The following is a 15262-nucleotide window of genomic DNA, read 5'->3' as shown; positions in this document are numbered from 1 at the left end:
AAAATATCAGATCGGGGCATCTGGGTGGTTCAGTCGATTGGGCGTCCAACTCTTGATTTCAGTTCAGATCATCATCTCAGAGTCGTGGGATTGAGCCCCTCGTCTGTGCTCAGCATGGAATCTGCTTGAGATCCTCTCTCTCCCTCTCATTCTGCCCTTTTCCCCGCTTACATGCACACCCTTTCTCTCAAATAAATAAATAAAATATTTTTTAAAAAATCAGGTCGTGTTCCTTCTCTGCTCAAAACTCTTCTGTGCCATCCTGCACACCCAAGTAAAAGCCAAGATCTTTACTATCTCTTACAAGGTTCTAACGATTTGCCCCCAACCAACTCTGTCTCCCTGGCTTTACCTCCTACCCTGCCCTCTTTTTCCCTCTCTCTGTTCCAGCCACAGTCATGTTATCACTGTGCTTGAAAATGCTGTTCCTCTGGCTGTAATGCTTGTCCCTTCAGGTAACTACATAGTCACTCCCTTACTTTCATGTTTCTACTCAGGTTCCATGTTATCAGGGAGGTCTTCCCTGACCATCCTATGTAAAATAGCACCTTTCCCTCTCTATCTGCCACACTCTTGTTTCTCTTGCTCTGATTCATTATTTTCCATAGCACTTATCAGAACTTGACATATTATATAATGCGTTCATTTGTTTGTTGACTGTCTTTTCTCACTAGATTGCCAATACTATTAGAAGAGGGACTTAGTCTATTTTTTACTCCCCTATTACCTTCTTTGCCTAGAGTGGTGCTGTCTATACAGTAGATTGTTAATAGATTTTTCTGAGTAAATGGATTAAATTTTTGTCATGGTAACTACAAGAGCAATAAGGCATGGGAAATTTTGTTGATGGGCTCACTGACATGTTAGTAGAACAAACCCTTAACAGAATCTAACTTGAGAGATTGGTCTAAATTATATCAGACTCTCAAAATGTGTAGTGTTCATGTTTTACTTTTCTTTGTACAAATCATATATCTAAAACTATGTAAGGCTAAAAATGAGATCATTAACTTTACTATTTTTTCTGAGTTTTATTTATTTTTGACAAATAAAATGTGTATATATTTAAGGTGTACAATATAATATTTTGATATATATGTATCATTGTGAAATGATTACCACAGCCAAACTAGTGAACTTATTTATCACCTCCCTTACCATTTTGTGTGTGTGTATGGTAAGAACATTCGAGGTTACTCTCTTAGCAAATTTCAAGTATACAACATCACTGACAACTATACTCACCATACTGTGCATTAGGTCTCTCTAGAACTTATCTTAAAACTGAAAGTTTGTATCCTTTGATCAATATCTTCCCTTTTCTTCCATTCCGCTGCCTCTGATTACCATTGTTCCACTCTATGTTACTATCTATAAGTTTGACTTTTTTTTTTAAAGATTAAACATTTAATTGACATCACACGATATTTATCTTTCTATGTCTGGCTTCTTTTACTTATCATAAGGTCCTCCAGTTTCATCCATATTCTTGCAAATGACAGGATTTCCTTCTTTTCTTTTCTTTTCTTTTCTTTTCTTTTCTTTTCTTTTCTTTTCTTTTCTTTATTCATCTGTTGGCAGACAATTAGTTTATTTCTGTATCTTAGCTGCTGTGAATAATAATGCTGCAATGGACTAATTTTCGACAAAGACACCAAGAATACTCATTAGAGAAAGATAGTCTCTTCAGTAAATCGTCTTGGGAAAACTGGTTTGCCACATGCAAAAGAATGAAATAGGACCCTTTATCTTACACCGTACATAAAAATCAACTCAAAATGACTTAAAAACTTAAATGTAAGCCCTAAAACCATAAAACTCCTAGAAGAAAACATAAGGGGTAAGTTCCTTGACATTGGTCTTAGAAATGATTTTTTGGAACTGACACAGCATGAGCAACAAAAGCAAAAATAACAAATGGGACTAAGTCAAATTAACAAGTATTTACACAGCTAAGGAAACCGTCAACGAAATGCAAAGGCAACCTGTGAAATTGGAGAAGATATTTTCAAATATATATCTAATCACGAATTAAATTCCAAAATATCTAAGGAATTTGTATTTACTTAAACAACAAATAACCCAATTTTTTAAAATGGGAAAAGGACCTAATAGACACATTTTCAAAGAAAACATGCAGATGCTCAAAAGGGATATGAAAAGATGGTCAATATCACTGATCTTCAGGGGAATAAAAATCAAAACCACAACGAGCTATCACCTCATACCTTATAGATGGCTGTCATCAAAAAGTCAAGAGATAACAGGTGTTGATGAGGATGTGGAGCAAAGGAAACTTTTGTGCATCGTTGGTGAGAATGTACATTGGTTTAGCCATTATGGAAAACTGTGGAGGATCCTCAGAAAATTATAAATAGGACTACCATGTGGTCCAGCAATCTCACTTCTGGGTATATATCCAAAGGAAATGAAATCATTGTTTTGAAGAGATATTTGTGCCTCCATGTTTTTAAATATCCAAAATAAAGACCTGAGCCTTCACCTTACGTGACCGTTGGGTTGTTCTCTCTGCAGGTGCATCCTGGTCGTCGTTTATCATTTCAGCCAACCATCTGGCCCAGAGCTTAGGTCTTTGCTCCTTCTGTGGGCCACTGCTCATTCCTTTACCTCCTGAGAATAAGATTAAGTTTCCTTAAACTGCTGCTACCCCACCGTACTGCCTCCCTGCTATACTGCTTCATCCCAAAATGGGGCAGCAAGACTTCTTTGATTCCCGCAGCACAGCAGATCAAGCTTATTTACTTTAAGTAAGACCTTATCAAGCTCTCTAGTAACTTCCATATTGCTAAATTTGGTGGTCATTCGGCAGTTGTCATTTTGTTCACACCAATTACTTGAAAACCTGAAAGGCTGGGAATAATACAAAGAAAGTGTACCACACTAACTGATTTAATTCTAATTTAATCTACTGCGGCCAGACCCATAGGGAGTCACCAGTAACATGTGATCATACTGCAAGAACCAGCTTATCAAAAAATAGCATCTAGCACACACATATGCACACCCCTCAATGGGATTCTCCTCTACTGTGTGTCACCTCCAAGCCCAACCATCATGAGGCTCAAAGGAAAACGTTCCTCCTCTCCTTATCCTAAATTTTGCCTCCTGGGCCATTGCATATTCCAGGATCTCTTTTCAGAATGATTCTGTAAATTCTCCAAGGAAAGCCTGACACTCTCCCTTTGAGTCAGCCTTAACCTGTATCCTTAAGCTGACAGATGGTTCAATATCAATATATTTCTCCCAAACTAGGGCTATTGGGCCATTTATTACAGTAAGTATGAGGCATCTATAGTCCATTTTAAGCTGCACCAAGCCCAATCAAGAACCTTTTATAAAATGTCCAGTTCAAACATACCCAACCTTCCTGTAGCCTTCAGATTCTTTGATACTAAGATCTTGACGTATGGGGACAATAACAAACACATGCGTTTATTTTTTTAAAATTTTATTTATTTGAGAGAGAGAGAAAGAGTGAGCATGAACAAGGGGAGGGGCAGAGGGAGAGGGAGAGAATCTGAAGCCGATTCCCTGCTGTGCACAGAGCCCCACACAGATCGGATCCTACGACCCCGGAGATCATGACCTGCACCGAAATCAAGAATCGGAGCTCAACTGACTGAGCCACCCAGGTTCCCCAACATGTGCATTTGTTGTATACACACATGCACACACCATAGGCCTGTGTGCTCTGAGAGGGTCTTCCTAACAACAAACAATAATATGCTGTCGTAAAGCAGCATAAATCCACATAATGGCAAAAACGAGTTTCTGCCCTGGACTCTGCTCTCCTCCACCCCAAAAACTATCTGCAGAGAGAGAACTCTGTGAAATCAAATCTGATTTATGCGCCTAAATGGAAGACCCATCCTCTGGGCTTAAAGGTCTGAATCCAGGTTATTATTTTAGCTTCAAGAACAGATATTTACCCTCTTTATTATTCATAACTGACAGGCATATTGGGTTGTTTTTCCCAGAATAGAAAGGCTATCTGCAGCATCAAAATGGCAGATTCCTCTGCTTTTGCCGTTTGGTGTCCAAAAACTTTGAAGTGCAGTCCAGTGCAGGAAACCCTTTGCAGACGATATGCTGAGTGTTTGTGGCTAATACACATTCCTCCTCTATAATCTGGGCTTCCTCTATCTATTAGATAATAATAATGCTTTGATTCCAAAAGTTTCCATGCCATATAATAAATTCTTACAACCTTTTCTCTGAATTGTGAAATGATAGCTGTCTCTAGAATGAAGACAGTGGTACTTTTTTAACTGTAAAACTGTCATTAGGAAAAACTGTAGCCAGTCTCAGCATGTGGTTTCTTAGAGTGGCCTGTAATAAATTCAGTCTGATTAGTTGCCCCTTAAATATTCAACAAATAGGAGCGCTCGCTCTCTCTCTGTTTTCAAATTTCTGCTTCATTTGCTTTTTCTCCATCTGTCCCACTTGATCTCTCATGATCTCTTCACTAGGTCCCCACTGTGATAACTGTTTCTAAGCTTCCCACTAACAAAACGTACCTGCCCATGTCTCTTTTCCTGGGACGTTCCTGCGTGACAAGGTGGCCAATAAATTGATGCCAAAGATGGAGGACAGTGCACTTGTACTGGCTGCCCTTTGTCTTGTTATATGATCCCTTTGACAGGCCTTCATTGATCTAACCCAGAATTACCGACACGAGATTTTAGACTTGAGGCCAGTCAGGCTTTTCTTTCAGTCAGTCACTACAGCCTACAAAACAGGCAGTTGGATTCCATGTCCGGTAAAGAGCTGGTTTACTGAGAGAGCAGAGCAAATGCAAGAACTTCAAACTGTTCTTAAAACATGGCTGCGGTTTCTTATTTCAACGAGCTCTACACTGAACCGTAGTAATAAAGCAACAAAAGAAGAGTTGGGGTAGGATCCGAGAGTTCTTGTCCCCCTCATCCTTTGGGAACAAAATCTGCAAGCCATTGGTCCAGTGACTGAGAGATTTCAGCTTTAAGATTCAGATTAAGAGAATAGATTCAGGAGTCGAACAGTTGAGTTCAAACCCCCGTTCTGGGTGACCTTTGGGAAATGTCTTCCTCTCCCCGAACTTCAGTTTTGTCATTTCTAAAATGCAGCCAAGACTCTCACATCACAGGTGGTTCTGAAGATAAATGAGCTCGTGTGAAACGGCACTTAGCACAGTGCCTGGTCCCCAAGAAGAGCTGCATTAAAGGGGCAGCATTCTTCCTGCTAATCCGCGGCCACTTCCAGGCAGCCAAAACCACTGGGAAGGAGAGATGGGCGCAGTATGATGCCCGATGCAACAGAGCTGGTGCCGTGATGAAAGTCCCCTGAGAGTAGCAGAACAATTGCTTTTTTGTAAACTGAGTTAAACCACTCCCTGGTGTGGCTAATGATGACTAATAGAGCAGAAGGGAGGTGGCCACCCTTGTGCAAGGCGCTGTGGTGGAGTTGACCATGCTCTGCTGACAGAAATTCAGGTCATCCTCAAGCTCTCGGCCTTGTTGCTCCTGCCATAGTTCTAATCGTAGAACAAATGGACTCATTTGCAGAAGAAATTTCAGCCTTTAACCTATCCTGAAGATGATTTTCTGGGAATTCCCAAATGACTTCCTGAGGTAAAATACGCTGCATTCATAGTGTACCGATAGCCTTTCCATGCGGCAGGTTGTGTTGGCATATGAAGTATCGGCATGGAGAGAGACATAGCCCTCAATAGATAAGTAATGGGAATATTAACTGGAAAACTCAGTTTGAAAACAGAAAAATGGTTCTCTTGGACCACAATATTTGAATTCTTTGATTTTTGTCCTGCTAACAGCACAGAGAGGCACAGTATCTCAAGGGTGTTGGGAAACTATTGGCATAAAACAAACATCTGACAATTTAAATGATTTCTTAAAAGGAAATACACTTCCTCATTGTGTGTGTGTGTGTGTGTATTGTTTTTTAACATATTGCTCCACATAAGATTGCAAAAGCAATGATCTTGTAAGAAACGAGACCTCCACTGAAAATGATGTGCACCATTAAAATACAAAATAAAGTGCACAAGCCAACAAAGCTGAGATTTAAAAAACTGATCTTTTTCTTCTCTTACATTTCATCTGTCCTCATTCCAACTTGGCCTGATTTGCTGATCCCAAACCCGGATATATTGCCAGGACCCTGTCAGGATCCTGTGAAAGGACAAGAACCCCCAACTCAGGTTTTAGTTGTTTCAGGGCTACTTCTGCTTCCCCTAAACTCCTTACCCTTTATGACCCAGAGGCCTCTTAAAGCACATTGCCAAAAACTTGGCAATGAGGTCATGTGTCCTTTGTCACTACATGTCTGATTCTTGTTAGAGATTCCCTGATACCCTAGTTCTCAGAGCCGTGGATCTGGAGCTGTGGCTTCTGTCTGTCTGTAGTGGGAAGTGTCCTCCTGCTTAGAAGAAAGGTGGATTCCATGCTGGAAGCATGTTGGCCCCACACTCCACATATTGTGTTGTGGGTCACTTAGACATGCTTCCTGAAAAAGCTCTTAGGAAGAGAGAAGTCCTCACTATTTTTTCATTCCTTATCTCTGAGAGAGAAAGAGGAGAGCCACTCCTTTTCAGGGCCCCCACTGCCTGTCCAAGTATGTCTCTGCTTTTAACATATCAGTAAGCTCCAACTAAACTTGTAATCTCGCTTCTACCTTTAACCACATCTCATTCCTACTTGGGTGCTTTCCACATCGGTGAAAAGCACCAACCTTATCATAGTTGTTATTAACTCTTCCATCTTGTGACTATACTCACTATACTTACTCCATTCTTTGACTAATTCCTACTCATCTTCCAAGTCTTGGGTTAAATGTCACTTCCTCAGAAAACTTTCCCTGACCTTCTGAACCCTGATTAGGCATTCCTCATAGGTCCTGTGTTTACACCCTGTTTTCCCCACCACAGCATTAGCACACCTAGTGTACATGGCGTTTGCAACTGCATATTTGCTTCTCTGTCTCTGTCACAGTCATTCATAAACACAAGAACCCAGTCTTTTTTACTGTTCTATTCTTTGGGTCTTCCTGAATGAGTAAATACATGAGTATAATGGAAACAAACTTAAACTATTTCAAGTGTCAACATGTCAGATGATCTGAGAGAGCAAGTGAGCTGGGAACCAAAAAGTGACCTTTTGGCCGATGTGGAAGTGGTTTGTGACAATGACAAGGGCACTTTCTGTGGTATCACAGGGACAGAAGTTGGAGTGAAGTGGGTTGGACCTGGCTAGGACATTATTAGTACCCGTAGACAGCAAACATAGACAAGTTTACTGTAACTTGTGCCGTAGTAAGAGGAAGATCTGCTGATGCAGGAGAGAGGGGATGACAGCAGGAACATACACGTGACCCGCTGAAGACACTGCTTGTAAGAAAGTCACAGAGGTCCTTAGGGTCACGCAAAAGGCAGACCCAAAAGAAAGAATGCTCATCTGGGCAAAAGTCACAAGCATATTTTGAATCACAAGTCCTGATAAAATGTGCTAGGACAAAAGCGTTCAAATTCTAGAAAACACTCAGAAAGTAAGTTTACAGTGTTACTTCACTATGCTTTGTACAGCAAGTTAGAATATCGGTAGATTTTGTTGGCTTGTTGTGATAACGGTGTCAAGGAAAAGAGCTCTAACTGTGCAGGAAATTCTTGTGCTTTCATTTATTATTAAATATGGATGTCACAAAGGTATGAAGAGTCACACAGCAAACAAGCATGTGTTCACCACCTAACTTCAGGACTAACATATTAGTAAAATTAGCAGAAGACCTGGTGCCTCTGGAATTTGTAATGACTTTTCTCCCAGTTGTGAAGGTCTCCAATTAAAGCACAAATTCATTTTTTACAATGAAAAAAAATGTTCCCACTGTGGAAAATCATAACCAACTTGTTGAAGTTTATACAGAAAATATTTTCAGTAAACAAAGAGAAGTGCAGAGTTTCAGGAAGAAAGTGTGAGGGTCATGATGATAAAAGCAGTGGAGGACCCACAGATGTGCCCCGGGCCCTCCTCACTGTCATCAATCATAAGCCTGTCCTACTCCGTGGTTACCAACCAGTAGGTCTTGGACCCCCAGGGGGTAGCAGAATTTATTGTGAGGGGTCTGTAAATCCATATGCACATTCAGTATGGGTAGACTAAATAAATAATATGTCATACACACACACAGTACTATTTTTTAAATGTCTTTAGATGAGGTGATGAATAAAATATAAATTCACTTACTTGCTTCACTGAATTAATACAAGCCTTTGATCATTATGTATTTTCTCAATCTGTAGACATTGAAAGTATAATGTCTAGCATGATGCAGTCTTCATACTTGAAAGAGATTTCACATTTGCCACTGTTATTTGCTTTTAGAAAACACGTATAAAGCCACTGGATGATGATTTAAAGAAGAGGCAAAACATTTTCTTTAATATTTCGATAATTATTTGAGTTAAAAAATCTGTTCTTTAAAACACTTGCCATATGTTTCAACAAACAAACTTGTTTTATTCTCTATATCTGCAGGATACTTTTGTGCTAACACCCTCCTTAGTCCATACTTGACACACAAACACCATCAGATCATGGAAAATGAAATAGAGTATCTAAGGTCTAATTCTTTAGGAGTCTGAGTAGGGCTTCTCTCCCTCCTTTGAACACTGATAGTGCCCCTGGGGCAGGAAAGTAGGACCAGAAATCCCATTTTTCTTTTTCTTGCCTCTGCTCACCGTGCCTTGAGCCGCACGGGGTGCTTCCAAGCAGATGTGGCCCGTTGCGAAGTTGTCCATCTATAAGGAGGTCATTTGTGCTTTATTCATGCAGAGGAACCCAAAGGCCCTTGGTGTGCTCTTATCTGCCTTGCTATTTAGTGTGCCCTCTGGAGAGTGTTAATTTGTTTTGTCGTTATTTGTTTCAAATGTCTGTCTCTCCTCACCAGTAAAATAATAAATTGCTTGAAACAGCTGAGCATGTAATTCATATTTTGTGTTGAATGGAATTGACTGTGAAGAAAAAGCAACACCCACTCTTGCCTCAGTTCTCTTTCTCCCTAGGGTCTAAGTGAGCAACAGAAACTCTCTTTCAGGGGCACCTGGGTGGCCTAGTCGGTTAAGCATCTGATTCTTGATTGCAGCTCGGGTCTTGATCTCAGGATTGTGAGTTCAAGCCCCGCATTGGGCTCTTTGCTGGGCTTAGAGTTCAGTTAGAGTTCAGTTAGGAAAAAAAAAAAAAAATGCCCTTTCAAATTTGGCATGTTTTACCAAAAACTCTTCACTGAAATATTTCCTGCAGTGAGAGAGCACACAGGATGGCACAATGACCCAAATCATTACTCTGATTCCCATAATGAAAAGTTGATTTTTTTTATCACTTTTCTTTAAATCTTTCTGATCACACAAAAGAGGAAATCTTAATTTAGTGTCTGCATGTATTTGACTCTTCTTACACTGTCCTCTGTCCTCCCTCTGGTTTTTATTTATTTTTTAACAGAGAGAGTATCTAGGCCTCACATTCAGAGCCTTTAGCACAACGTATCAATATTTACATAAACTTTAAAGCACTGTTTTGTATTGATTGTATATGTATTTTATAGCTACCATCTATTTATGGCCAATAATATATTCTTTATCCATCTACAGTAGTGATATAATCTTTTAAAATAATAGAGTGAGTCAATTTAAAGAAAAATATTATAAAGATATTGGTGGTTTCATAGTACAGTAGAAACCATGTGAGTTATTCAGGAGTGAAGTTTGTGAGATCCTGCCCTATCACACAGCAAATAGATTATTGGGAGACATAGAATATTAACCTGTGAGCACCAAGTATTTTATGAAGGTGGAAAAGCTAGTCATCACCCAACATTCTGAAGAAGAGGGTAATGTTCTGGCCATAGAGAAGTGAGTAGGCATGCGTGAGTCCCAGCGTTCTGACGTGACCCTTCCCACCACATGCTATCATACAGAGTTACCAGTAGCATTGGCTTCTGCATCTTTGAATGTGAAGAAGAATAAAAGCAGTTTAAATGTTATTTTTAACCTGGCAGTGTATCATTTTTCCGATGCCACAGTATCACCGGGTCCAAAATAAAAGGGGTTAAAGATTACATTCTGAGAGGCTGGCAAAACAGCTCTCCAGTGCATTACTCAGCTTGAGGCAGACGTCACAAGGGGAACTGGCTGTCGTTTTAAAGCCAGTGGGTGTAAAACTTGCTGTTCCTTTCTATTTGTCTGTGAGATAATTCTGGCTCTCCCTTTTCCTCCAGGGCATGGCTGCCAAAAAGAATGAATCCTATACCTACCCCATTCTTGATGACCTCCGAAACAGGAGACACAAATGTTTCTTACTGTTAACTAGAAACATTTCCCCAAATGACTGCAAATAGCACAAATGTCTGTTCCATTGATAGATCATTCCAGCAACACTTTTTTTTTCAGCAGAGTGGAGATAGTGGCACAGCGGGATAAAGTGGGCTGGAGTCACTAACTTTGACGTTCCGATCCTGGATCTCCCACTGCCTAACTCTCTTCTCTCAAGCTAGCCACTTAACCTCTCTTTGGAAGTCAGCTTCCTTACGAATGAGACCTGCTCTCATGCACTTCTTGTCTAAGTACCAGATAAGGCAGATACTGTACAGAGGCAGTAGCCACAGCGTAATCCACAGTGTAAAAGTGCTTTCCGGAAGGATCTCCCCCCCCCACCGGATTTCTTAAATTACTCAGTTTCATATGTTCCCCACCAGTGTCGAAGGCTACGGCCAGACAAAAGGCCCCTCCTTGTACTGAAGACCAGCCCTTTGCCTGGTTAGGGGCTCATTTCAATCGTGAACCTTGATAAACTTATAAAAAAAGTGGACTTGATTTTCTTCATATCTCCCTGTTGGTGGATATCATTTAATGATCTCATTTAATGAAGTTTTTCATTTTTTTTCTTTTTGTTTTTTCTTTGAGACTCTAAATTTCCAGATACGCATAGAAGACTCAAAACATACTCCTTACTTTCCAGAGAAATAGTTTTGATAAAACAGAGATGACATTTGTTACCCATGAAACATACTTTTTTTTGACATCACCTGTAATATAGAGAAGACATACTCGTGTATTTACTTGGGCTGAGAATAGATTGCAAAACTTAATCTTGGAAATACATAAAGATAACACTGTTATCTTTTGCCTCAGCCATTACCAAAGAACTGGGTTCGGTTAGAATTGCTATTTGCCGAGCAATAAGGAATGCTAAGAGAGGAACAAATTTCATTTTGAAGTGGTATCATGTGTGGACAAATTAGTTTGTATACTTGACTCAAGTAGTTAGCATAGAGCAAGATGGACTCAGTTTTCTGGAACCCTGTACCATACATTGTTGACCCCTGCTAGTTATTTCCTCTAGGAATACTCTCATGAACTGAAGAAGCAAACTGACATCCAAAACTTAACCTATGCACAAACAAAAGGACAACAGACACAGTGTTAGTCAGACTAAATTCTCTGATGCCCCTTCTTCAATAAGGAGTAACTAGATTAAATTTAAATTCCTCAGATATGAAGTAAAATAGGTACTTACTACATTTCACAACTTTTGAGACTAGAATGATAAATGATTATTTTGTAAAAAGATTTTTGAGCCTTACCTTGATTCTTAGGGTTCAAAGGAACAAGTTGTGACTGAGAAGACTGGTAAGAAACAATGTATATGGAAGATTGTGGTGAAATGAAATTTAAAAAGCCCTAGGGACGTTTTTTTGTGCCTGATTTGGCCCGATCTGTTGACCACTTTAGCTTTTCAGCCATCTCATTAGAAGTCGTTTTCAACAAAGATATCCATTAGGCAAATTACAAATGGTGCGTTAATGTGTGTGATGAGGTTTTCATTTTTCTTTCTTTGAAGCTTTGAAAAAAACTTTGGGTGGTTATTATAATTGAAGTCCACTCTTGCATGCTGGATTTCCTTCATCTCTCTTTAACCGTAATTTTGAGCTGAATCTCCACCAAGGGGGAAGTAGCATTGGTGCTAATCCCAACTTGGCAGAATTATTGGGTTCCACCCCAACAGTCACCAAAACATTTGGGTTTAGTCAGAACACCAATTCATCACTTCATAAAACCAAATCTCTTCTCCATCTCACAATAACCTGTTCATGGACCATAGGGAGAGTGAGAGAGATGTGAATAGACTCACTGAATAATAGGGCCTGGCCCTCTCAGATGTCAGGAGAGAACTGAGACACTTCCACTTTTTGAGACTCCTGGAATATTAAAACAAGAAGGAAAAGAAGAGAAATGCCAGAACAGAGTAGAAAAAAAAAAAAAAGTGTAGCACATTTTAAATACATAAAATCATGCTTTAAACACATAAAAAATAAAATAACCTTTCTGGAAGACAAGATCAGATGGCCAGATTTGAGGCTGTTTGTGAATATAACGGCCGTAGCTAAATGGCTTTACTATAGACATATATTTCCCAGCCATCATAACTCCTGCTTGGAGCTGGGTGGAAGTTCCAGGATCATTTAGGCTCATTTGATAGATAAAAAAAAAAAACTGAGGCCAAAGAGCATAAATGATTTGCTTTAGAGCGCAATTAATTGGTGTAAAAGCATATCTCAATATACTCTCTGTGCAAGTGGAAGGCACATGGGAGGCACAGAGAGGTCTGGAGTGATTGGGATGACTACTAGCAGTTGATAAGGTGGTGAGTATGGAGAGCAAAATTGCAGGGAAAATAAGTATTGGGCAAAGCCACCATAAAGTGGACTGAGTCATGGCCAGATGTGGCTAATCAAGATTCCAGATTAATATTTCCACATGATTTCAGTGAGAGATGCAACTATGCCACTACTTCCTAAGGTGAAATCACAGGTTCTTTATTTCCAGTACTCCTATTCTGTGTTTAGTTCTCTAGTTGGAAATCTCAGTGAGATCCTCGTGGAGACAGGTAGCAACTTTTTCCACTGAAATTTTAAGCTAGGAAGCAGAGATGTTAGGAGTTGATTTTAACTCAGTCTTTTGTGAGACACTCTCTTCTTTGAGTCATGCTTTAATAATTTGGATCTCAGCAATGATTTTATTTATCTTGGGGAATTTTACTTTTCTGGAGAGCCAGAATAATTCCTTCCTTTTAGATATCAGAAGCAGACACTGGAAAAGCTGCTCTCTGTGTCTTTTTCATACTGTTGGGATTCTGGGCTCCTTAGTAACTTGGCCAACCATCTTGAATCAAATGTTAGGCAAGTGCTATTGGCTCTATCTCCTCATAGATCATTTCCAGCTGTTAGAACAACACAAATATGAAATCTTCTGAGCCAGGAAAACTTGAAGTTTTCATTAGATCCCCATACAAAGATTGGATGAAGTGATTAAAAAGAAGCATCGATCCCTTGTGTTTTGAGGGTGACAGGCTATCGATACCATCACAGTGTTAGTGGAAATGTAATTTGATACAAACATTCTAGTAGGCAGTTTGGCAATATGCATCAAAAGTCTCAAAATGTATATATTTTCCAATTCAAGATGGCAGACTAAACACGTGCATTGGACTCTCATTTCTTCCAAGGCCTTATTGAATTAAAAGTATAGCAATGTAGGATAGAATCTCCCTATTTATCTGTATCTCTCAAGTTTAGTCAGGAAAATTGAACCAAGTAGTTGAATAGAGAGAACTGAATATGGGCACCTATTTATGAAAGCATGGGTACATCTAAAATGCCAGATGAATTTGGCACTACTGCCACCACTAGGGCTGGGGGGCTCAAGGAAGAAATTATTATTGCCGGAGCCTAGGAAGCCTGGCCTGCATGGCAGGAGCTGAAAACATGCAGAAAGGGGCTACTGGTGTTGGACAAGAAAGAAGAAATGCAACATTTCTAGAGATGCTGCCCAGGGCAGAAAGAGAAGGGAGAAATATATTGTCTTCTTCGTTTTTCTCTGTCTCCAGTATCCTACCAGTGCTTCCCACTGGCAGAAACTCCATGGAAGCCAGTTGGCATGTAAATGTCATTTACAGGGACTAGTCACTGCTCTGTGGTGGAGAGCAGAGCAGGGAAACATTGAGTAATGACTAAAAGCAAAAAGGCAACTGCCTGGCACAACAGACAAGCAAGAATGGGAAGTGTGTGTCACTAAAGGTTGAACCATTTAATAAATTCCTGGAATCCAAAAAGGTAGATGGGAGCCATTAGACAGAAAAGAGGGCAGAGAAATCGTAAGCCTAGAATACCCTCTGACAGCTCTGTAGAGGAAGAAAGCTTATCTGCCCTGTGGAACCCCTGAGATGGCTTGGGTGCAGTATCAGTAGACACAACAGAGGGAGAGAGTGAAAGATGGAGCTAAACACAGAGAGATTACTCAAAAGTCTGAATATGTCCAGAATTCTTCCAGTCAGCACCCTATCTCTAACATATGTAAGCAGGCAGCTCGCATTTTATCCCCAGGCAAAATATATGATGACTCCTTTCTAAAGAAATTAGGTATACTGGGAGAAGATGACATTTCTAAATTTGTTGATGGCTGAGAGGGAAGCCGTTACCATTTGAGCATTGTCCAGGCACTCAGCCTGACAGTCAGCTCCCACTCCCGTTGGTCCTCGTAGTTTACTGCTTGACACTGCCTGGCCCAACCCAGAGAAAAATTTCAGAAGAAGGGGAGAGACCGGCTAGAAGAACAGTCTCAGGCCACTATAAAAGCAGAAACATCTACTCCATCTACCCAGACCTCTTTCTTAACAGAGAGAGAAGTCACTAGAACGTGAGGAGAACTAGCAGTATAAAAAGAGAAGTCCAATTCTAAAAAACAGAAAAACAACCTCGGAGGAAGCTGAAATGATTTAGGGAACAAAGAGAACTTAAAAAATCATCCTTAGAAATATTTTTCAAAAGATCGGAGAGAATACTACATCTACAAAACATGAAATAGAAGGAGAGAATGAGAAAGCACTCTTAGAGATTTAAAATATAATTTCTCAAAATAAAGAAATTTAGTAGAGATACTAGAAAACATAAAATCAAAGAAATCTTTCAAAATATTAAGTAGGGGCGCCTGGGTGGCACAGCGGTTAAGCATCTGCCTTCGGCTCAGGGCGTGATCCCCATGTTATGGGATCGGGCCCCACATCAGGCTCCTCCGCTATGAGCCTGCTTCTTCCTCTCCCACTCCCCCTGCTTGTGTTCCCTCTCTCGCTGGCTGTCTCTATCTCTGTCGAATAAATAAATAAAATCTTTAAAAAAAAAACACATTAAGTAAAAAGCA

The 15262-nt window shown here is 40.0% G+C and overlaps 1 protein-coding gene across 3 annotated transcripts in view; it reads left to right on the top strand.

Moving 5' to 3' along the window:
- XRCC4 (X-ray repair cross complementing 4) overlaps window positions 1-15262 on the top strand; it is a 270649-nt gene that overhangs the window by 222788 nt on the left and 32599 nt on the right. The window contains exon 9 of one of the 3 annotated variants that reach the window (XM_087862011.1): window positions 2536-15244. The exons of the other annotated variants lie outside the window; for them this stretch is intronic. The gene's annotated coding sequence lies outside the window, so the exon portion shown is untranslated. Of the gene's footprint in view, window positions 1-2535; window positions 15245-15262 lie in introns of those variants that run through there. 3 annotated transcript variants of the gene reach the window in all.

The sequence above is a fragment of the Ursus americanus genome, chromosome 5, assembly GCF_024610735.1.
Source record: "Ursus americanus isolate L20-20 chromosome 5, mUrsAme1.1.p, whole genome shotgun sequence".
Lineage (NCBI taxonomy): Eukaryota > Metazoa > Chordata > Mammalia > Carnivora > Ursidae > Ursus > Ursus americanus.
Note: the sequence above shows the minus strand (reverse complement) of the source record. Positions and strands in the feature narration are given on the sequence as shown.